We start from the raw sequence: 23075 nt of genomic DNA, 5'->3' as shown, positions 1-23075 counted from the left end.
TAAATGGTCTTTTAATAGGTTTTTAATCTAGATTTAAGCCACCTTACCATGAAGTCAGGAGTTAATACTCCAATTGATTTTAAATGGAGCTGGATTGCATTCTGCATTTATTTACTTGTAATCTCTTGAGAAAATTTGTTCCCTCCCCCTCAGTTGAACATAAGAAGATCCCTGCTGAGTCCAAAGGACTCTCTTTTCTAGCATTCTGGCCAATTAGATGCCTATAGGCAGAAGCCCACAAGCAAAACAGGAGTTCTATCTATCTGTCTGTCTGTCTGTCAGTCTGTCTGTCTTGTTGTTTACTGGCCCTTTGCCCTTAAGGTCGCAGGGCCGGTTTTTACAACAATTAAAACACAATGTTAAACACAGTTGAAAACAATTTACAATAAGGTGGGTCCTAAAAATATACATCACAGATGTCAAAAGCCAGGGGAAAGAGGTGTGTCTTCAGCATTTCCTGAAAGCTGTCTAATGAAGATGCCAGATTGGGGAGTTCCACAGCTTAGGATCTCCCACAGAGGATGCCCTCTCCCAGGCCTAACACCCTTGAACTTGAGCTTGGAAGAACTACCCAGAGCCAGCCCCTCTGCCAATCTTAGTACCCAAGGAGGGAAGGAGGGCAATTTTTCAGGTATTGGGGACCTAGGTTGCCCATAGACTCGTTGTTGTTGTTGTTTAATTGTTTAGTCATGTCCAACTCTTCGTGACCCCATGGACCAGAGCACGCTAGGCATTCCTGTCTTCCACTGCCTCCCGCAGTTTGGTCAAACTCATGCTGGTGGCTTCGAGAACACTGTCCAACCATCTCGTCCTCTGTCGTCCCCTTCTCCTCGTGCCCCCCATCTTTCCCAACATCAGGGTTTTTCTCATAGAATAGACTCATGGAATTCTAGAATTGGAAGTGACCACTACTGTCCTCTAGCCCAACTCCCTGCAATGCAAGAACGTTCGATTCCCACAACTCTGAGATTAAGTCTACCAACTGAGCTTTTTTTAGGGCTTTGGAACACTAATGTAAGCACCTTGAACTGGGCCCAGAAATGCATCGGCTACCAGTGCAGGTTTATGTGAGATCTAAACAAAACCCCAGCCAGTAATCTGGATACTGTATTTTGGACCAGCTGAAGTTTCTGAGTTGTCTTCAAGCACGTCCCCATGTACAGCACATTGCAGTGTTCCAGTCTGGAATAGCCCTCTCCTGCTCATGAGCCCCAGACTGATATTCAGAGGTATCGTGTTTCTCATCCTAGAGGCAGCTTGTGGTTAATCGTCATCATCTAAATGTATTACCCGCCCTTTACCATACGGTCCCATGGCTGGTTGCATCAATATATAACATAAGATTTAATTAAATTAAAATGATTCACAATGCAAAGAATAGCATGGGTCCTTAAAAAAATCAGGTGCCAAAAGTCAGGGTAGAGCCCTGATCCTACAGGAATCTACATAATGCCTTTTAAAAATCATTCAGATTGGTGGAATTTAGGAAGCTGCCTTATATTGAGTCTAACCATTGGTCCATCTAACTCAGTATTGTCTACACTGACCGGCAGCAGCTGTCTGGGATTTCAGGCAGGGATCTCTCTGACCAGGGATTGAACTGGGGAGCTTCTGCATGCAAAGTTGAGTGCTCTACCCACTGAGCCATGGTCCTTCCTCCAAAGATCATCATCACATTTTTTTTATTGATTGCACTTATTAGACACTTTTTTTTTTTACAAAAAGTGAACTCACTCAAAATATAATAGAAAAATTAAACCAGTATACAACTAAAAAAGAAGCTTAAAAAACTGCCATACTTAAAAAGCAGCGTAACAAATCCCACCCACTGAAGGAGGGCACAATATCTAAATCTCTCCAAGCTTAAGGGCCGAGAGCCTGCCTGTCACCTAAAAGTAGGCAGTGATGGTGCCAGGAGTGCCTCCCTGGAGAGACCATTCCATAAATGGGGAGCCACCACTGAGAAGGCCATTCTTATGTTGCCAACTTTCACACCTGTCTTGGAGATGGTGCAAGGAGAAGGACCTCAGATGATGAATGCTGGTTGTGCCTATGCACAACTCACAGACTTAACAATAAGAACGAGAAGAACATATGTTTAAAGAAGATTGGAAAACGTTTATTGAATATATGGGAAATAGTTGTGTACAGCTGAAAACGCTGGCAGTGTTAAGATAAATTCAACAGTGTAAACAAGCTTTGATGGGTGCAATAATGGAATACTGAATGGTATAGTTTTTGTAAAATATGCAGGGATTTATGATATGTTAAAATGAACCATAGAAAGAGAATGGGAAGTCATTGATATCTTAAGGATGTAAAATGAGTATTTTAAAGAGAAAACTTAATAAAATTATATACAGATGATGAATGCTGGTTCATGTGTGGCCTTAGGGTAGCAAATTCCTTCATTTTACTATATGAAGAAGTCCTTCCTTTTGTCTGTCCCGAGTCTTCCAACATTTGGTTTTAAATATTGTAACCTGTGTTCGTAGGGGAGTCGCTCCAGCCCCCTGGTCATCTGGGTTGCCCTTTTCTTCACCTTCTCCAGATCGGCAATATCCTTGAACGAGTTTTCCGGGAGCTCACCTTTCAGGTGATGTTAGCATCAGAGGCTATTGGCCATGACAGCTAAGCCCTGCAGATATAGCACTACTGTTGGCTGGCTTTAAAAGAGGATTATCCAAATTCATGCAGGGAATGGTTGTCCATGGCTACTTCTACCGTGGGAGCAACAGTGCCTCAGAATGCCAAGTTGCTGGGAATCACAACTGGGGAGGCTGCTTTTGGGCTCAGGTCCTGTTTTCAAGCACAGGGGCGTCTGTGGTCCAAAAAGAGAAGAATCAGAAGGCGGGAATGACTGGATGCATCATTTAACAAGTGTACAAAAGAAGGGCGAGGAGAGAAAGAGAGTACAGTGGTACCTCAGGTTACAGACGCTTCAGGTTACAGACTCTGCTAACCCAGAAATAGTGCTTCAGGTTAAGAACTTTGCTTCAGGATGAAAACAGAAATTGTGCTCTGGCGGCACAGCAGCAGCGGGAGGCCCCATTAGCTAAAGTGATGCTTCAGGCTAAGAATAGTTTCAGGTTAAGTACAGACCTCCGGAACGAATTAAGTACAGTGGTGCCCCGCAAGACGAATGCCTCGCAAGACGAAAAACCCGCAAGACGAAAGGGTTTTTCGGTTTTTGCGTCGCTTCGCTAGACGATTTTCCCTATGGGCTTGCTTCGCAAGACGAAAGCCTGTAGGGAAATATCCGGGGACCTCTTTTAAATGCTGGCGGTGGGGAGCAAAGCCTTTCCCCCCCCTCCGGACTTCAGAAGAGGTCCAGGAAGGCCGGCGGGGGCGAAAGGTTTTGCTCCCCACTGCCAGCATTTAAAAGCATTTAAAAGCGGTCCGGGATAGCAGGGAAGCGCTTCCCGCTATCCCGGACGGCTTTTGAAGGCAGGCGGGGGGAGCAAAGACTTTTGCCCCCCGCCTGCCTTCAGAAGAGGTCCAGGACCTCTTCTGAAGGTGGGTGGGGGGCAAAAGTCTTTGCTCCCCCCTGCCTGCCTTCCCGGGACTGTCTTAAATCGCCCCGGGGCTGCCTTCGCTGCCGCCCGCCAGCATTTTAAAAAACCTCGGGCCAGCGGAGAAGTCCTCTGCTGTCCCGGGGTTTTTTTAAAATGCTGAGGATGGGAAGAAAAGCCCTTGTCCGCCCCCCCCCCCCAGCCTTCAGAAGAGGTCGGGGGACAGACTGTCCCCGGACCTGGTCTGAAGGCGGTTTCCATAGGAACGCATTAATTAATTTTCAACTCGCAAGACGAAAGAACTTGCGGAACGAATTAATTTCGTCTTGCGAGGCACCACTGTACTTAACCCGAGGTACCACTGCATATGGAAGAGGCAAGAGAGTTGATGCGGCAATGCTTAAGGATAATATTTTCCATATCAACAGGACCAAGGTCTGCCCAACCCCCTTCCCAATTGCAGCCAAGAAAAATAAACATCAATTCAAGACAAACACACACAGCTCAATGACGAAGTAGGATTGTCAAAATGAAGGGGGGGGGGGTGTCGCTGGCATTGACTAGCCTTTAACAGCTGCTGGAATTCAGATACAGTACAGTATAAAGAAAGTCCAGCTCGGTTGGTCCCTAAGTTTTCTCTTTAGCCATGAGGACTCGCAACTTTGGACGACCCTTTCCAAGGCACATTTTCCCAAATCCAGCAGAGGGCAGTTTGCGTCTGTGCTGATATGTCTGAAATCTCCCCCACTCCACCAGTGGCGTAGCGTGGGTTGTCAGCACCCGGGGCAAGGCAAGTAATTTGCGCCCCCTAACCCGTGGATTTTAGCAGGGGGCAGAGAGCTGCGAGTGCGAGCGGGCGCCCCCCCAGATGTTGCGCCCGGTGCACCCCCTGCACCCCCCACGCTACGCCACTGCACTCCACAAATTCCAGAATATCCTCTACGAGAAGTGTTTCACCCGCACCCCAATTTTCTGCACCCACAATCCACTTCAGTTCCCCAAATGTCAAAGCAGCATGTCCGGTATTTTTAAGAGGCCTTTTTCTCCCCCCCCCCCCCCGCGTCCGCCGCATTCACAAGTGAGACGCAAACGTGTAGAAGAAATCCCTTGCGAGGCTTCAGGAACACCCGCCCCCTAGAAGCGGAGAGAAAGAAAGACCAACAACAGCATCCAGTCATATGTATATATATATATCAAAGCAACCAGATTAACCCTGATCCTTAAAGCCCGACGCTTCTTCCTTTCAACCTTTTGGCAGCCGCTCAAAGCGGTCGCAGCAGCTCGGGCTTGACCTAGAAAACAAGACAGAAATGGGTGAAAGGAAGAGCGGCGGAACCCGAGGAGCTTTAGGACCCGGCGGAGCCGCGGCGGCTTCGCCAAAGCAGGCAGAGCAAGCAGGCAGGCAGGCTGCACACACAGAGCGAAGCGCGGAAGCGCCGGGGAGACCCTGCCCGCTCTCCAGGCAGGCGAGGAGAAGATCCACACACAGACCTTCATTCCAGAGAGGCGCAGAACAAAAGGGAGCAGCCACAGGGCGGGCTCGCGTCCATCCACCCATCCAGGCGGGGAAGGAGCGCGCGGCTGGGCTGGGTGGAAGGCGCTGCTTCTTCCTCGCCACGATGCCTGCCTGCTCCGCGGGCTGCAAGCGGCGCTGGCGACCATGGGGCTGCAGCTGAAGGCAGCGGGCTGTCGCTGCTGCAGCCGTCTCCGCCGGTGCTCGCCGCCCGTGCTGCAGAGCCGCTCCCGTCTCGCCCCAGCAGCAGCAGCAGCCGCCGCCGCCGCCGCCGGTGGCCAGCAGCAGCAGCAGCAAGAGGCTGCGGCGCAGTAGTAAGGCGGCCGCGGCGGGCGGCGAGCCCCCTCGGGCGCCTGCCTTGAGCGCGCCGCTCTCCCAGGGCCCGGCGCGATCCGGAGGGAGGAGCGAGCGAGCGGCAGCCCGCGACACAGCCGCCGCGTCTGCGAGGACATGAGGGCAAGAGCCCGCGCCCAGGCAGGTGGGTCCGGCTCTGGATTCTTGGGGGAAAGAAGCAGGATTGGGGCATCGCGGGAATGTGATGTATTGGGGGGGGGTCGGAGCTCTGGACCCCTTCCCCCACGCTTGGAAGCGACTGTGGAGGGGTCTTGGTTTTAGGGGGGTTGCATGTGTGTGGGGGATCAAGACAGGTGAGATGGAAAGGGGGTTTGTTGGGGGAGAACTGGAGTGGGGTGGGTCTCCCTCTTGCATAGATGCAAGGGGAGGAGGTAGTTTGGGGAGGGGGCGCGTGCGATTGGGTTGGGGGGTTAGGAGCGTGCGCGAGGAGGAAGACGTCTCTCGGTCTACCTCCCCCTCCCCCCTTGGGTTGGGAGAGGTGACTCGGGTGCTGGAGGGGGGGAGGGGGCGCGGTGGGGAGGGGAGGCGAGCGCGCCAGCCAGGCGAGGTTTCGCTTGGGCGCCTTTAACACAAAGCGCCGCTGAGAACAATGAAGCCCCCCCCCCGCGACACCCCGTGCGCCGCCCCTCCTCCCATTGCTACTTTCCACCTGCAGCGGCAGGAAAGGCGATGCCAGGATCATCCCCGCTGCAAGCCAGGCGGGGATGGCGAGAGCAGGCGGGCAAGGTGCGGGTGCGGGGAGGTGGCGATTCTTCTAGCGCAAGGTCAGCATGTACTTTGTGAACACCCCGCCAGCACCACCGCAAGTGCAAAAAGTGTGTGCGTGTGCATGTATGTATGGGGAGAGGTTGGATCTCTCCGGGGAAAGCAGACACACACCCCTATCTGAATATGGGGCTGGGGCTCTGTTAAGGAGGGGCTCAGCTTATATAGTCTGCGTTGCTTGGAAAACACCCCCTACCCTCCCGCCTCTACACACTATATTGAGCGTCTGTAATGCAGGACAACAACGACAAACCCCTTCTCGTTTGCGCTCTCTCTCTCTCTCTCTCTCTCACACACACACACAAACACACATACACACCCCAGCTCGGGGATCTGCAGAAGGTAAGCCCCGTAACCAGCATTTCCCCGCGCGCGCGCGCACCAGCACACACGCATGCATTCATGCACATGGCTTTGTCTGGCGTGCACCTTCTTCCTCTCTCCCCACCTCCACCCCGTAAGGGGGGAGGGAAGAGAGAGAGATGGCAAGGCAAGGTGGGTGGTGGGGAGGGAATCGAGGCTTTCTTTTTCTCAATGGGCTCTTGAGAAGCCTCCCTGCTGTGTTCTGCCCATTCCAACCCCACCTATTTGGGGTCGTTGCTGAAGCAGACAGGGAGTGGCCAGTGTGTGGTAGGATGGATGTACTGCGTGTGTGTGTGTGTGTGTGAGAGAGAGAGAGAGAGAAAGAGATTATGGTTCTGTAGCATCCTTTTCACCAGATCTCTCTCCCTCTCTGAATATGCAGAAGGGCCTGGAAGGAGAGGTGGTACTAATTTAAGATGTAAAACATTCCCCTTGGTTACTCCCTGCCTTTACTGTGGAGTGTTTGTTTGTTCATAGGAAAGTGCCATACACAGAGTCAGACCACTGGTCTACTTGGCTCAGTATGTCCAGAATTTCAGACAAGGGGCTCACCTCCCTACCTACCTGGGGGTGCTGAGGACTGAACCTGGGACCATTGCAGGGGAAGAAGATGCTCTATTCTGCTGGGCTGCACTCCCTGCTCCAAACCAGTGCTTTATTGCAATGGCTTTCTAACCCATTCCTGGGAAATACGGTAGCTCTGGAAGGTAGTCTGTCCATCATGTTCAGCCTTCTGCAATGCACAGAGGGCCATTGGGTATGTCCTGGGTTTTCAGTGGGGAAATGATGGGGCCAGGGAGACCTGCCCAGAACCCTACATTGACCTCCAGCACCCGGGCACCCTCCAGATATTTTGGACTACAACTCCCAACATGCACTGGCTGAGGCTTGATGGGAGTTGTAGTCCAAAACCTCTGGAGGGTCCTTGCTTGCTGAAGGTTGCCCTCCATGAACTTGGTGTGCATCTTCAAACATGCCCCAGAATCCTCTGCAGCACAACAACATTCCTTTGCAGACGGGTCTGGGGGAAAAGACTGTGGATCTCTCAAGGTAGAAAGTTTTGGGGGGGGCAAAGCCCAACATGTTGCTTTATTGGAAAGATTCATTTGCCGGTGACCGAAAGGGCAGTGGCAGCTCCAGTGGTGCTGCTGGTGATGACCAGGCTGATAAGATGCAATCCTGTCCTGCAGTTTTTCTTCTGGTTCTTGTCTGCATGGACAGGTTTAGCTTGGATCTGGTGGAGGGGTAAGATCTGAGGACACCCCCCCAGACCCACTGCCCATATTTTCAACCCATTCCTGAAGGCTTGGAACACAGTATGATGTCAAACAGAGCTATCTCTTTCTAAGTTCCTGGCAGCAGAGAGGCACTCTTAGCAGTGCTGTTTGTCCGTCTTATTTCCACTAAGACCAGGGCCCTTAGTGTGGTGGCCCCTGCCTTTTGGAATGTATTCCTGATTGACAGCAGGCAGGCACTAAAGTATTGGCATTTAGGCGCCTGCTTAAAACTCATCTGTTTACCCAGGCTTTTCCCTGAGGAGTGATCCAGCTTTGTATGAACTTGTCGTGCATTTTGCATTTCTTTTATTAGTGCCATTTTATTGTTGATCTTCTGCTGTTCACCACTGTGATCCATTTTTAAAAACATTGGCGGTATAGAAATTTTTGCAAATAGATGGTAATAATAATACAGTTGAGAAGGGTAGCTCTGTTCCTTTGAGGGAGCAAAACCTTGTGGTACCTTAAGGACAATATGGCACAAGCTTCCGCAGACTAGAATCCACCACCCAGTTGCCTCTCACAATGTGGACTGCACTGCCCAGAATGTTCTGCTGTGATAAAATCTGCCTCCATCTCAGGGTGAGGGTCATAACCCAACCCATTCAGGTCCTCAGTAACCGTATCAAATTGGTTTTACCTGAAGTGTAGATTTGATAGGTTCTGAGGACACAATTGGGGCCCATCCCTAGTACAGTGGTACCGCAGGTTAAGTACTTAATTCGTTCCGGGGGTCCGTACTTAACCTGGAACTGTTCTTAACCTGAAGCACCACTTTAGCTAATGGGGCCTCCTGCTGCCGCCATGCCGCCGGAGCCCAATTTCTGTTTTTATCCTGAAGCAAAATTCTTAACCTGAAGCACTATTTCTGGCTTAGTGGAGTGTGTAACCTGAAGCGTATGTAACTTGAAGCGTATGTAACCCGAGGTACCACTGTACTGAGGTCTGCAGTTCCTTCTCTACTTCGGTTCCATGATGCATTATTATTGTTAATTCTTCCTTTGGTTATTTGAACTCAGCCGGGAGGTAGGTAGGCAGTTGTGTAGAGTTTTTCTTTCCAGATATGTTCAATGTCTGATGCTGCTTGGCGAATTCGAAAAAAATTAAGGGGGCTGTGCCTACCTCCCAGAGTTCTTTGCTCTCCTGCCTCCATCATGTGACAGGGGTTGCAAGGTGCTGCAAGATTTTGTGTGTTGTTTTAACACAGTAGCAAAGCTCCAGGGCTCTTCTCCCCATTTCTTGGAGCTGCCAGCATCTTGGATTTGACTTCTCTTCCACTGTTTTCTTTGTGTGATAAATGGCTGTCGACTGCTTTCTGGTTCCAAAGAGAGAAATGGATTCCCGGAAATGATGGGATCCGTATATATTAGCTGTATGTTGTATCATTTGGTCACTTCCAGACAACCTTTTTGGTTGAGCATTCCTCCTGATTGGTTTGCATAAAGTTTTTGGGGTGGTGTCAGCTATTTACCGAGTCTTTATTTTGATTTGTTTGCAGGGAGGTTACACAGTGTTTCATCAAGCAAGTGTTATCCCTCAATTTCCAGCGTATGTCCCTACCACTTTCCTTATTGCAAAAAGACCAGTTGCGTGCATGGGGGATGGGGAAGGGCAGTTTGTTGTGCAAGAGTACCAAATTGGCTTGAATTCCACATTTCCCGGAATGTGATTGCATCTCACCCCAAAATAGCAATGTTCAGAAGCACCATTTATCTATTTTTCCTCTGTGATCAGTGTTGTTGTTGTCGTCGTTAGAGGGTTGGGTTAGCAACAGGGAGACCAGGGTTCAAATCCCCACCCATCCATGAAACTCACTGGGTGACAATGGGTCAGTCACTGCTTCTCAGCTTAATTTACCTCACAGGACTGTTGTGGGGATTAAACGGAAAGGGTGGGGAAACAACCAGGTACACCACCTTGAGCTCCTTGGTGGAATACAAATGCAATCAGTAAAATAAATATATAAGTAGCATAACGTCTTGGCCTATTGCAAGTTCCATCATTGTTTATATTGATGTTGGTTAAGAGAAGTGGGTTTTTATAGCCTCGCTGTTTACTAAAAGAAGCTCTCTTTCTTAGACTTTGTCCGTCTAGCCATGTGTTGTCTATGCAGGCAGGCAGCCTCTCCAAATTCTCAGACTGAGCTCTATCCCATCACCAGTTGTCTTCCTTTGCAACTGGAGATAGTGGGGATTGAGCCTGGGGCCTTCTGCTTCACCCCTTCCTACATTGATGCTGGCAAAGTTATGAACCTAAGAAGACCCTGGCGGCTGGATCTGGCCCAAGGCCCACCTTGACCATCATAATGTTCTCAACAGGGGTCAACCAGAAGCCTCAATTGGAAGCCAACCAGCAGAACCTGGTTGCAACAGCACTCTCCTCTCTTGTGATTTGCAGCAATTGGGATGCTGCCTCAAATTGTGGAAAGAGAACATCGTTTTCATGGCTAGTAGCCATTATCCTGAATAAATTTTATCTGATCCTCTTTTAAAGCCATCCAAGTTGGTAGTCATCACTAGTCTACATCTAGTGGGAGCAAAAGTGTTCTTTTAATTGTGCATTGCGTGGTGAAGTCCATCCTTTTGTCTGTGCTAAATCTTCAGCTTCTTTGGATAACCCCGGTGGGTTCCAGTATTATGAGAGAGGAAGGAAACCTTCCCTCTGTCCACACCCATTTTATACACCCATTTTATACATTATATACAGGTTGGCATAGTGCTGGCTTGTGCCAGTTTTCTTTGTATCCTCTGCAAGTCGTGGAGACATTGTGCCGCACCCGTTTGTAGACTGAGGTTAGGTGACTGCAAAGAACACAACGAGAGCCAAGGGTTATAGGCCACTGCACTATTCGAACTCAAGGCGCACTCTGGGATGTCCTGCAGTCTTTCCAAGAGCACCCATTTCACAACAATGACCTGCTTGCGTGGCTGTGTGTATATGCTTTTTAAAAAGGGGTGGGGTGGGGGGAGGAATCTTCAACTGGTATCAATTATGTAAATTCAGCACAACAAGAGATCCCTCTTGTTTTGCATACGTTATTCTGCAATTTCTCAATAGCATAAAGAGCAGTTGTTGACATCCATCACAAATGGCTTCATCCCTTATCATAATACTCTACAGCAAAGTTGCTGGTGAATTTAGGTAGGATGAGATTTTTCACCCTGGGTTAGCGGGCAGGGGAGGTGTCTGGGGTTTGGCGACCCATTTGGGGTATTAATTGAAATTGCCAGATACCCAACATGGCTCTGAAGTCAGGCCCAACACCAGCAGTTACCCAGGGCAGGCATTAGGGTCACCCTGCTGTTTGCCACCCCACTGCCCACCCACCCTCCTGATTCTTTTTAGCAGTGCTGCTGCTTTTGAATTGGAGTTTTATTGTTTTCATAGTTCTGTAGTCCAGGGGGATCTCTACCCCCACCCGGGGGTGGTTTCAGCACGGTACCAGAACCCCCAAAGGCTGGCACCAGCCCCATCTGAAGGGAAAGAGGATATAGGGCAACACAGAGGCCTCAGGCCCCAAAGATTTCACTGAACAGGTGCCCAGATCTAGGTGCCTCAGAGTCTACTTCGCTGCTCTGCCTGGCCCGGCTCCTTCATGGCACAGGGGCAAAGCTGTAGCTAGGTGATCTTGCGTCCCTGGCAGAACCATTCAGATTGTGGCCCCTAAAAAAAGGTAAAGGGACCCCTGACCATTAGGTCTAGTCGTGACCGACTCTGGGGTTGCGGCGCTCATCTCGCTTTATTGGCCAAGGGAGCCGGTGTACCGCTTCCGGGTCATGTGGCCAGCATGACTAAGCCGCTTCTGGCAAACCAGTGTAGTGCATGGAAACGCTGTTTCCCTTCCCGCCGGAGTGGTACCTATTTATCTACTTGCACTTTGACATGCTTTTGAACTGCTAGGTTGGCAGGAGCAGGGACTGAGCAACGGGAGCTCATCCCGTCGTGGGGATTCGAACCTCTGACTTTCTGATCGGCAAGTCCTAGGCTCTGTGGTTTAACCCACAGTGCCACCCGTGTCCCATTATGCCCCCTAGCCACGGACAAATTAGCTCTTCTTTTTCACCTCTCTTCCAACCCCCTCTCTTCACCCATTCAATTTACCCTCTATTAAAAACCCTTTCTTATGAGGCAATAATCAATACAGTATTTTTAACTATAGACATATTTTTAGTGGATTTTGCGCCCCCTCCCTGTCTGCGCCCCTGGCAGGCGCCCACCTCACCACCCCCTAGCTACAGCCTTGCACGGGTGGGGGGGGGGCTGTATCTGCCATGGAGGGATGAGCCAGGATCAGACCTATCTAGTGTCAACTTCACATGCTGGGGCCCTGAAGTCTTCCAACTAGAAGTGTCATCCATAATTAATCCACAAGGCCCAATTTAATTTTTACATGCCCAGAAGACACCTGGGTAAATTAATTTGCTTTGCCAGTATTAATGATGGGTGGAACCATTGGTACTTCAGATATATAGCATCCATAAAGAGGCTTCGCTTATCGTATCTTAGTAACCTTTACAATGCTCTTTTAAGGTAGTCTAGCACAATCTCCGATTTATACGTTATATTTGTTTAATTTATTGTCCGCCTTTCAATTAAGGCAGGACTCAATGGTGGTCTCCCATGGACTCAGACCTGGGTAACTTCAGCAGAATTATTACCTCTTGTGCTGATAGAGCAGAGATAGTCCAGATATTGCTGGACTCCAAATCCCATCAACCCAAGCCAGCATCGCTAATGGTCAAGGGATGATGGGTGTTCACAGCTGAGTTGAAATTTGATCCAGGGGGTTCTGGGTTCTTAGATAATGCTCTTACCCACTTTGCTAAACCAGCCAGGTCAGTCAGGGGCGGGGGACTTTATCAGCCAGAGGGCCACATTCCCTTCTGGGCAAACTTCCAGGGGCCACACTCCAGGGGAGGGCAGGGCCAGAGGCAAAAGTGGGTGGAGCAACGAATGTGAATTTTAGCTGTGTATAGTAGGCTGGTGTTTGAACCCACCCCTATCCTCTATCCAAGCAAACTAGAGGCATGTTAATACACCCTTCAGCCAGGAAAAAACTCCCAAGGAGGCTGTGAAGCAGGGCCAGTGAAGGGTGTAGCCTGGAGAGAATTCCAAGGGCCAGATAAAGAGACTGGGGGCCGCATTTGACTTGCAGACCTGAGGTTCCCCCACCCTGGCACCGTTGTGTATGAATGTTGTGCAGAAGTAGTGACCACTCTTCTGCACCTAGCCCAGTTTCATTAAACACACACACAACCACACGCAATGCAAAATGTGTGACTGTTGTTGATGTGGTTTGTAAACCAGGAAGCAGCTATTTTTAACACAGATTCTATTCCCTAGAAATGTGACTATTTAATTTGAAAGATCTGGTTGGAAGCCTGGCTTCCGGTTATTAGCTGGTCTCTTAAAGATAGGCATTAGCTGTTGCCAATCACTCTTGGGTGTGTTTGGTCACAGGAAATTAGAGCATCCACACTTTCTGCCAGAGAAACAGCATCTTCCGCACTAAAATAAATAAATAAAAGGTATCGTTTTCAAAGAGCGTGAAAACTTGGAGAATTTAATACATGGACGATCTGCGTTGGGGAATTCAAAAAGCAATTTGCCGCACAATTTTATGCACGCTTACTAGAAGCCATTGAGTTCAAGGGGATTTATCCTCCGATAAGTGTGTACTGTTATTATTAGTTTAGTATTTATTAAACATAGTTGCTTTATTAACAAAGCCACTCAAAGCGACTTACAATATTGTATTGGCTTTTCAAAACCTTAATTGTGTTTGTAAAGCACACTAAGTGGATTGAATGTAAAAAGAAGTCTTACATTCTGGATCAGAACAAAGATCTGTCTTGGCCAAGCTTGGGGAACCTGTGACCTTGTAAGTGTTATTGGACTCCAAATTGCAGGAGTACCAGCCCTCATGGCCTATCCTCAGGGATGATGGGAGTTAAGCTGCAGGCTGAAGCCAAGCAAAGGAGTTAGAATAAGAAAAGGTCTCATTCTGAACAGGAAGTCTTTATATAGCCCTTCTTGTCGGTGAGATAGCCAGCCTGGGGAGGCAGAGTCACTTCAGTGCCTTGGAAACCCATTTCCTTGAAGATGCCCCAACCCCAAAGTGTCTCACTTTGTGGGCAGCCCTGCACACAACTGGGAGCCCTTTGCTCTAGTCCAGGCAGCTCCTGGTGCCCTTTCAGGACTGTTTTTTCTCTCCAATTTGTCTGACGCATCATAAAACAAGTTCTCTAGGTGTTGTGCAAAATCAGGTTCTAAGAAGGATGCAATAAATCTTAAAACGATAAAGCTTAAAACAAAACCCAACCCAGCATAAAATCCAGAAACACAAAAGATCAGCACACTAAGTTACAACACAGATCACAGAACCGGGCAAATACAGCCCAAAGCTGCATTTTCTCGAAGAGAAACCGATGCAAATTCTAGGAGTCCTTTGTCTCCTTTCCCTCAATGTCAGCTGTTGTGCTAGAGTTCTGAGCAAGGGTGACCGCGCACACACCTATAAGGCTCAGTAGTATCATTTCCTGGGCAAAAGCAGCAGCTGTGCTTTGGCTTTGCAGTCTCCATTAGAAAAGTTAATTGCCCTCCAGGGCTCTTGGGACTTCAGGGCTCTGATTTCTGCCATTACCTTTCATGGCTTCTTTCAGCTCAGTTCTATCCAAAGTGAACTCAGCTATGGAGTCATGGTGAAGATGGGAATATACATTTATTTCATTCTGGAATCTAGCCCGTCCCAGGAGCTCAGGGTGGTTTGAGAAGGAAAGAGCGAAATTCACTGCAGAAGCTGAGCCTGCATTCGGATGTGGGGAAATTGCCTTAGTTTTGCTGGTTATCATGCTTCCGCTTTTGCCCCCTTTCTTAATGCTTCCTTCACACTGCAGCGGCCTTTTGACCGATATAGTCGCACGTTGTGCCAAACTTCATTCACACCAGTGGGCATGGTGTGACACAACAATGAATGTCATTGGACAACACTGATGCTTTCTGCGCCGATACCACAACACACACTTTCTGCACATGCCTTCTTCTGTTCCCCTATGATTCCCTCCCCCCCCCATGGAAACAGCAGGAAAGAACTGTACGCTGATATATTGCCCCAAATTTTGTCACTTTGCTCCCATGATTTTCCTGGTCAGGGGTGCTATAAGTGGATTTATTGTGGAATCAAATAACATGGAAATGAGCATTAACATGAACTATATTCCATTCGCTTTCCAGAAGTGGCTTTTGTTTTGTCAAATCTCGAATATAATGTGGAAATCAACAGTTAGAGAAACGTTGAGGTACGAACTGCTGTGTGAATGCAGCCTGAACTGAATACAGAATCTCTGTTGGTGAAGCAGACTTGACCTTGGGTACAATCACACTGAGGCTCTGGGCTTAGGACAATAACAAAGCTAATATTAATTATTGGAAATACATATTTAATAGGAAAGATCTGTAAATCTATACAGCTAAGGGGGAGATGCAGTAAGCCATGCTTGCTCTTGCATCTCAAGCGACGAGAGCTCCAAGTATGTCTGTGATTTCATGAGGGAGGCATAGAGAAAGAGGAGGAAGGCGAGTAGGAAGTGAGGTCAGCAACCCTAGGAATGTCAGTCTAACACTGAAGGAAGATCAGCGGGTCAACATGAGAAGGACAGTCTTGGAAGCTTGGAGGTTCCTCTCTCTCATCTAGATGCATCAGCCCACGGTGCAAGCTGAGTTGCACCCTGATACTTCCAACACAGAACAACTTAACAATTAGGTCTGTAATGTTGCCTTAGTTGGGTGGGCATGGGCTGGTCCAGCCCAAGTTTGGTTTGGAGATATAGAACCATCAGAAAGGAAAGCAGGAGGGGCTTTGAAGATGTCTATCAATGTTCTGGGCTGACGAAACGTAGGTCAGTCATTCACCAACTTGGATAACTTTAAAAGAGAATCAGACAAATTCTTGGAGGATAAGGCTGTGATTGGCTACTAGCTGGAATGGCTATGTTCTACCTTCATGGCTGGAAGCAGCAATGATTCTGGATTCCAGTTGCTGGAAGCCACAGAGAGGCTAGAGGGCTCCTGTGCTTGGGTCCAGCTTGAAGGTTTCCTGCAGACATCTGGGTGACCCTTGTGAGAACAGGGTGCCAAACTAGATTGATCTAGTTTCTTAGGTATGTTCTTAGGTTCTTAGGTATGTTTTAAATCATATTCAGAGAGGCTGTGTTGATGTATGGAAGTGAATCATGCCCCTCACCTCATATACTTCAGTAATACCTTTGGTTTTATCGCACTGCCAGAAACTCATTTTTAATTAGACTGCTATTTTGTGTTTTCTTCCATTTCGTTTGTATTTTTGTATCCTTGTTAAATGTGAATAAGAATTAATTGAAAAAACAAGATTCCCATCGGCAGTTAGCAGCATCTGAGTGGGACAGGAGAAAGTGCAGGCACATTGATCATCGGGTTGCAGACTTTCCTAATCATCATCATCATGTATTTATTTATACCCTGCCTTTTTTCCTGATGGGACTTAATATAGCAAGGTCAATTGCATTTCTGTTTAAATTATGGTCCTTCTTTCTAAATTTCATGCAGATCTCCTCCTGCTTTCACCCACTTTTTTTTTTTTACAGTTAGTAAGCAACCATTCAATTAATTAGTGAATCAGTCCCCCAATGCTTTGAATCAGCTTTTGCCAACCTGGCGCATTCCAGATGTTTTGAACTACAACTCCCAGGGGAGCTTTTTACTTGAAGCTCTTCTGCTCTGGTGTGTTATCCTGTAAAGGGGGATGAGGCAGAAAATACCCGAGCTGTTTTTCTCCCCCCCCCCCCACGTGATGTGAGTGGAAGCTTATTAAATTATTACCTTTTATAAGCTTCGTTTTCTTATCTCAACAAGGACATCTCTATCAAAGTTTGGTAGTTTGCAGATTCACTGAATTATAGCCCAGCCCTATGCATGTTTAGGGACGCGGGTGGCACTGTGGGTTAAACCACTGAGCCTTGGGCTTGCCGATCGGAAGGTCGGTGGTTCAAATCCCCGCGATGGGGTGAGCTCCCATTGCTTGGTCCCTGCTCCTGCCAACTTAGCAGTTCGAAAGCACATCAAAGTGCAAGTAGATAAATAGGTACCACTCCGACGGGAAGGTAAATGGTGTCTCCGTGCGCTGCTCTGGTTCGCTAGAAGTGGCTTAGTCATGCTGGCCACATGACCTGGAAACTGTACGCCAGCTCCCTCGGCCAATAAAGCGAGATGAGTGCTGCAAACTCCAGAGTCATCCGTGACTGGACCTAATGGTCAGGGTTCCCTTTACCTTTTATGCATGTTTACTCCAAGATAAATGCCACTCAGCAGCATTCAACTAAGTTTTACTCAAAGTAAACCCGTTGAAATTAATGGCCCTTAAAGGCCATGTTCATTAGAATTTAGTAACGAACCATTTAGTATAATCAGTAAACTGGCCAGCTCAGCCAGTGGCGTAGCGTGGGGGGTGCAGGGGGGCCGGCCGCAACATCTGGGGGGGTGCGCACTCGCACTCGCAGCTCTCTGCCCTCTGCTAAAATACACGGGTTAGGGGGCGCACATTACTTGCCTTGCCCCGGGTGCTGACAACCCATGCTACGCCACTGAGCTCAGCCCTTGCTAGATTGTTTATGAACAAGTTAAAAAGCACGGGTCCCAACACCCACAAGGACGAAGGGAATGGAGCAACTCTCCAATGAAGAAAGGCTGCAGCGTTTGGGACTTTTTTAAGCATAGAGAAACTTTAAATAAGAGGTGACATGATAGAAGTTTATAAAATTATGCCTGGCATTGAGAAAGTGGATGAAGAAAAGCTTTTCTCCCTCTCTCATGACACTGGAACTTGTCATCATGCAGTGGTTGTGAATGTTGGAAGATTCAGGACAGAGATAAAAGAAAGTTCAGCTATGCAACTCACTCCCAGAGGAGGCAGAGATGCCCACCAACTTGAGATGGCTTTAGAAGAGGATGGACAAATTCATGGAGGGTAAGGCTATTCATGGTAACTAGCCATGATGACTATGTTCTCCTGCCTCCATAATTGAAGGCAGTAATGCCAGCTGCTGGAAGCCACAGGAAGGGAGAATGCTCTTGTGCTTGGTCCTCCTTGCCAGTCTCCCACGGGCATCTGGTTGGCCACTCTGGGAACAGGGCGTTGGACTAGGTGGGCCATTGGCCTGATCCAGCAGTTTATGGTGACCAAGCGATTCCGGTTCAGATTTGGCTATGGCTGGCGTATTAGACAAAGCTGGGAAAAGGTCCTCCTAGCCACTGAGAACACTTAGAGCAGGCATGTCCTCCAAAGTCCATTTGGGGGGCCTAATCCAGCCTACCAGTTGGTTGAATCCTGCCCCTGCGGCAGTTTATGTACTGGGGTAAAATCCTTAAAAAAAACCTTAACAACTTCAATCCTACAAAAAGCTCAACAACTTTGGGGTAAAATCATAAAAAACCTCAATAACTTCAGTCCTATAAAAAGGTCAACAACTTCGGTTGGCCCTTTGGTCGGCCCCCACGGCCCTTCACTTCATCAAATCTGGCCCTCTTTGAAAAAAGTTTGGATTTAAGAGTTCTAATCCCAAAGATAGACCCAGCAGTATCTCAAAGTGTGGTGTACCTTCTGCAGTTTCACCCAGTGCAGGCAACTGACCTACCCTCTGGACACAGGAATCATCTTCCCACAGAGACTTGTTCTTCCCGGGGTTCAAGCTCAGCTTGCAATATAATAGAAACCTATATGAAAACAGAACAATTGCATATATAAAAACAGTTTGAAACAACAAGAGCACATACAGGAAATCAATTCAAATCCAATACAGTTCCCAGCTGGGATAAAGATCTCCATTTAGGCTTGTTGATAGAGGACCGTCTTTAGCAGCCTGCACTGGAAAAACAACAGAGAGATGCATAGGATCACGCACACTGTAAATGTGTGGCACAGATGGGCCCATGTACATTCTAATCTTCTCTGTCTTTATTCAGGAGTAATAATCCCCGCTGCATCAAAAGACGTTTACTCCCGGTGTGTGTTTTAGGACTGAAGCTGCTGAGAGACTGAGGAGGCAGAGTTTAAAGGCTCATTTGCATGCTCATTTTCAGAATTGCCCAAATGCTGCGCTTCTGTAGACATAATGCACTTTCCAGACCTTTATTGCTCGGATAACACCCCCCCCCAGCACTGCGCAATCCAGTCCTATTTTCTTCCTGTCGCAGTTTCATGACTGACTTAATTGGGTTTCCCTCAGTCTCTCACAATATACCTGCAAAACCGCAAGTACAAATGGGTTTGTGTGCATGAGAACTGGGAAAAGTCTACATTTGACGGAGGTGGGATCAACTTCCAGCCCCCTGGCAGCCCACCGCCCTGCAGTTTTGAGAGGAGAGATGGGAAATGCTGAAGCTGACAGAGTTTGTTGGTTAATTTCTCTTGACTGGAGTCAGCAGAGGTGGCTTCAGGTTTGAGGGTGCCCTTGGCAAAGCCGCTCCCTCCTTCACCCATGGGCCGACCTACTGGTGTCAGGCAACACTGAACAATTGAGTCCAGCCACCATTTTAGTTTCCTACGTTGCCTTAGAGCAGCCTTTCTCAACCTTGGGTCCCCAGATGTTTTTGGCCTACAACTCCCATCATCCCTAGCTAGCAAGGCCAGAGTTCAGGGATGATGGGAGTTGTAGTCCAACAACATCTGGGGACCCAAGGTTGAGAAACGCTGCCCTAGAGGATTGTGGGGGAAAATTTTAAGAGTGATTAGGCCCAGCTGTGCAACACGGCTTGAATTGTGGGCCAGCGATTTTTGTTTTTAAAAAGTTGGTCATTTTAGCAATACTTCTCCCCAAGGTTTGGAAGCAGAGGGAGGGGGGCGCTTGGAAACTTAGGTATCAGGTATGTGCCAGTGGTTAGGGAATCTGGGTCCCTGGATCACATCACTGTCTGCAGGTGGAAAAGATCCACCAGCTGTTCTGTTCTGCTTTAATGCAATCTATTGCAGAACATATCCAAATTACACATATATCTATCCAGGGGGAGATACAACACTATCTTGGGGAAAGTGGGCAGGAGGCACAGATTGAAGGTCTCTTTCAGAAGCAAAACAAAGCATGGAGTGGGGCGAGGGGAGGGGAGGCATTTCCAATTTAGGGCCTGGATGACCCATGATTTTAATGAAGTGGTTTTAATTTCTGTAGGTCAAGCTTTTTCCAGCCAAAGTTGACAAGCATCTAGAAAAAAAAACCACCAACCCATCAAACCCTGGAAATTGGCAATTTTTGAGCTGGACCAGTTGTGTGTAAATCCCGGGCATTTGGGTCCCTGGTTTCTGGTCTGTTTTCAAGCACATTTCAATTGCTCATTTTTTTGTGCACTTTGTAGTACCTTGGTACCCGGGGCCAGTGTGCCAGATTCAGAGGAGCCCTTAGCACCAACCCTGGTCACTAAACCTCCCTGCATGTTAGGGACTGGCTGGATGAGGAAGAGTGGTGAGGGCCACCCGCCCAAGAGCCCCCCAGGAAGGGCACAGAAGACAACGACTTAGATCCCAGATCCTGATGGTGGGATGCTGAAGAGCAGTCTGCCAAGGAGAAAGTGGGAGGGGTCAGGGCCTTCCACTCCAGGACAAGGTTAGAGGCTGAGAGAGAGTCTCAGTGTGAGCGCAGACTCAGACAGAGGTTACCCCTGCTACATAGCAGCAGGACAGTCCCATCTGCTTGGGAAGGAACCAGAAAGAGAGGCTAGAGAGGGAAGGATGGGGGCTAGTGTTCAGTTTCAGCAGCGTCTTGGCTGGAATATGATGAATCAGAGGACTACTGTGTTGCTATGTTCTGCTAAGAAAAAGCTAATTGCGTGTGTGTGCCTGCCCTGTGGATGACCTGGCTCTCTCGACAGCTCCTTGACACTGCAAATGTCTCAGAATGAATGCACTTTAAATAGCCCACCTCTGTCTGATCTCACTGCAAACAGATCAGAACAATGCTCCACAGACAGGACCCCTGGTGAGAGGGGAAATTGGTGGGAGTAAAGCTTGGAAGTTGGCTTTTGTGGGGACATGGCTCCCAGCCCTCACCTCCACTACACCTGCTGCCAATGTTCTTTTTGAATTTAATCTCTTTTAGGGATGTAAAAACACATCATTTTCAGCAACGGTCTGTATTCATCACATGCAGCACTGCTTCCATTCCACCGCAGCTCGTCTTCTGCCAAAAAACCCACAATTTGTCTCACTGCTTGCTGTGGTGAAATTACATAACTTACATAATTTATTGAATTAATCACGTAGTTACGTTATTCCTTCCAATTCATTCCATTGCAAAGCAAACACAATGCCAATGGGAGGGGGCTGGGCACTCTCAATGGCATATTGCTTGTCGACTGAAAGCAACAACAGCAAATACTGACCATATCCATTGGATTGATTTCCATTCTGGATGTGGGACGAATAAGCAAACATTGGCGATTTCCACTCCTGTCTCCATTTTTTTCTGGAATTCTTGGATATCTCTGGTCTCTGCACAGCGCCGGGGGACCTGGGAGGGCAGCTTATGGTGATGATTTGCTCTGCCACTAAGGACTGGAGGCTCCGAATGGAGGTGACTCTTGACTTGCTTAGATTGCTTGTAGGGAAGGGGGAAGGTGATGGATGGGGGAAAGGAAAGGTCAAGAAGGAAAACAAACAGTCTGTGGCAGCAAAGGGAGGGTGGGAGGAGGAAGATGAGTTGGTGGCAAAGCTTGGAATGAAGAGCCATAGCTTAGTGATAGAGCGTCTGCTTTGTGGTACCTCCATGTCAGCTGAGAATGTCCTCCTGTGTGAAACTTGAGAGCTGCTGCCAGCCAGTGTTGGCAGTACTGAGCTAGATGGGCCAGTGGCCTGACTCAGTATGCAGGAACTTTCTATGGTGATTCTAGGTTTTGAAAGAAGGGTGGTAGCTCAGTGTTATAGCATCCACTTTGCAGGCAGAAAGCCCCTGGTCCAACTTCCAGCACGACTGAGAAAGGCTCCCTGTTGAAATCCAGGAAAGCTGCTGCCAGGTCGTGTAGGCAGTACTGAGCTCAATGGACTAGATCAGCGCAAGGCAGCTTCCTATGTTCCTATGTCTTTGGGCTTTAGCTCTGTGGTAGGGCATCCTCGTTGCATGCGGAAAGTCCTGGGCTCAGTTCCTGGCATCTCCAAGTTGGGTTGGGAATGTTCCTCATTTGAAACCATGCAAAGCCACTGTCGGTCAGTGTGGACAGCATTGAGCTAGATGGACCTGATATCGGCCACCCGCAGAGCCGGCAAGAAGGCAGAAGGGAAGAGATGCTGTGAGGGACGGAAGAGTTAATTGGCCATTGTTCCCAACTGTGTGGCAGAGCTGGATTTAGCTGAAGCCATCAATACAGCCAAAAAGAGGGGATTTACTTTCAGGTGGGATATTCTGTTCTGTCGGCCATCAGTGCGTTCTTGAAAAGCAAGCAGAGGGGAGATGTAATTCCATCTGACCATGCCTTGAGCTGAGGCTGGAGTCCCAGAGGCAACCCACCCGCGAGGCAGAGGGAGGCGGGCGCTTCCGGCAATGGGCTGTAAGGACCGCAGCAGGGTGGTTAAGGTGTCTGATCCTTGGGGAGTTTTCCTGCGTTGCAACAAGCCCTGCTGGAATGGAAGGAAACTGTGCCATGTTGCTTGGCGGGGGGGGGGGGAGTCATTAATTAGCTTTGGGACCAAGGCAGCATTGGGATTCTGCACCTCAGGTGGCAAAATTATGAATTCAATCGCTGAGTTCTGCAAAGGCAACATAGAGGAGGAGGAGGAGGAGGAAGCCGACAGCCATTGATTCCCCCTGGACTAGTTGTGTTCAAGGAGGCAGGCAGGAGGGGATCTGGCTGAGAGCAGGCTGAGCTTGGTGGGGCCGTTCCCCACTAGCCCTGGTTGACCAGCCACCATTGCCCATGCAGAGCACATCTGCCTACAGTTACAGGGGGGTTGAACTAGATTACCCCTTGGGTTCCCTCCAATTATATGATTGGTGGCGCTGTGGGTTAAACCAGAGAGCCTAGGACTTGCTGATTAGAAGGTCGGTAGTTCGAATCCCCGTGATGGGGTGAGCTCCCGTTGCTCAGTCCCTGCTCCTGCCAACCTAGCAGTTCGAAAGCATGTCAAAGTGCAAATACTGTAGACAAATAGGTACCGGTAAACAGCGTTTCCATGCGCTGCTCTGGTTCGCCAGAAGTGGCTTAGTCATGCTGGCCACATGATCTGGAAGCTGTATGCCAGCTCCCTCGGCCAATAAAGCGAGATGAGCGCCACAA

The 23075-nt window shown here is 48.7% G+C and overlaps 1 protein-coding gene across 3 annotated transcripts in view; it reads left to right on the top strand.

Annotated features, from left to right (window-relative positions):
• The window catches only part of SBK1 (SH3 domain binding kinase 1), a 71171-nt gene that overhangs the window by 29112 nt on the left and 18984 nt on the right, over nt 1-23075 (top strand). Inside the window, exon 1 of one of the 3 annotated variants that reach the window (XM_081888049.1) lies at nt 5354-5503. The exons of 1 other annotated variant lie outside the window; for it this stretch is intronic. The gene's annotated coding sequence lies outside the window, so the exon portion shown is untranslated. Of the gene's footprint in view, nt 1-5353; nt 5504-6464; nt 6487-23075 lie in introns of those variants that run through there. One more of the 3 variants, XM_081888050.1, reaches the window with a different exon arrangement.

The sequence above is a fragment of the Podarcis melisellensis genome, assembly GCF_964234715.1.
Source record: "Podarcis melisellensis genome assembly, chromosome: 14".
Taxonomy (NCBI): domain Eukaryota; kingdom Metazoa; phylum Chordata; class Lepidosauria; order Squamata; family Lacertidae; genus Podarcis; species Podarcis melisellensis.
Note: the sequence above shows the minus strand (reverse complement) of the source record. Positions and strands in the feature narration are given on the sequence as shown.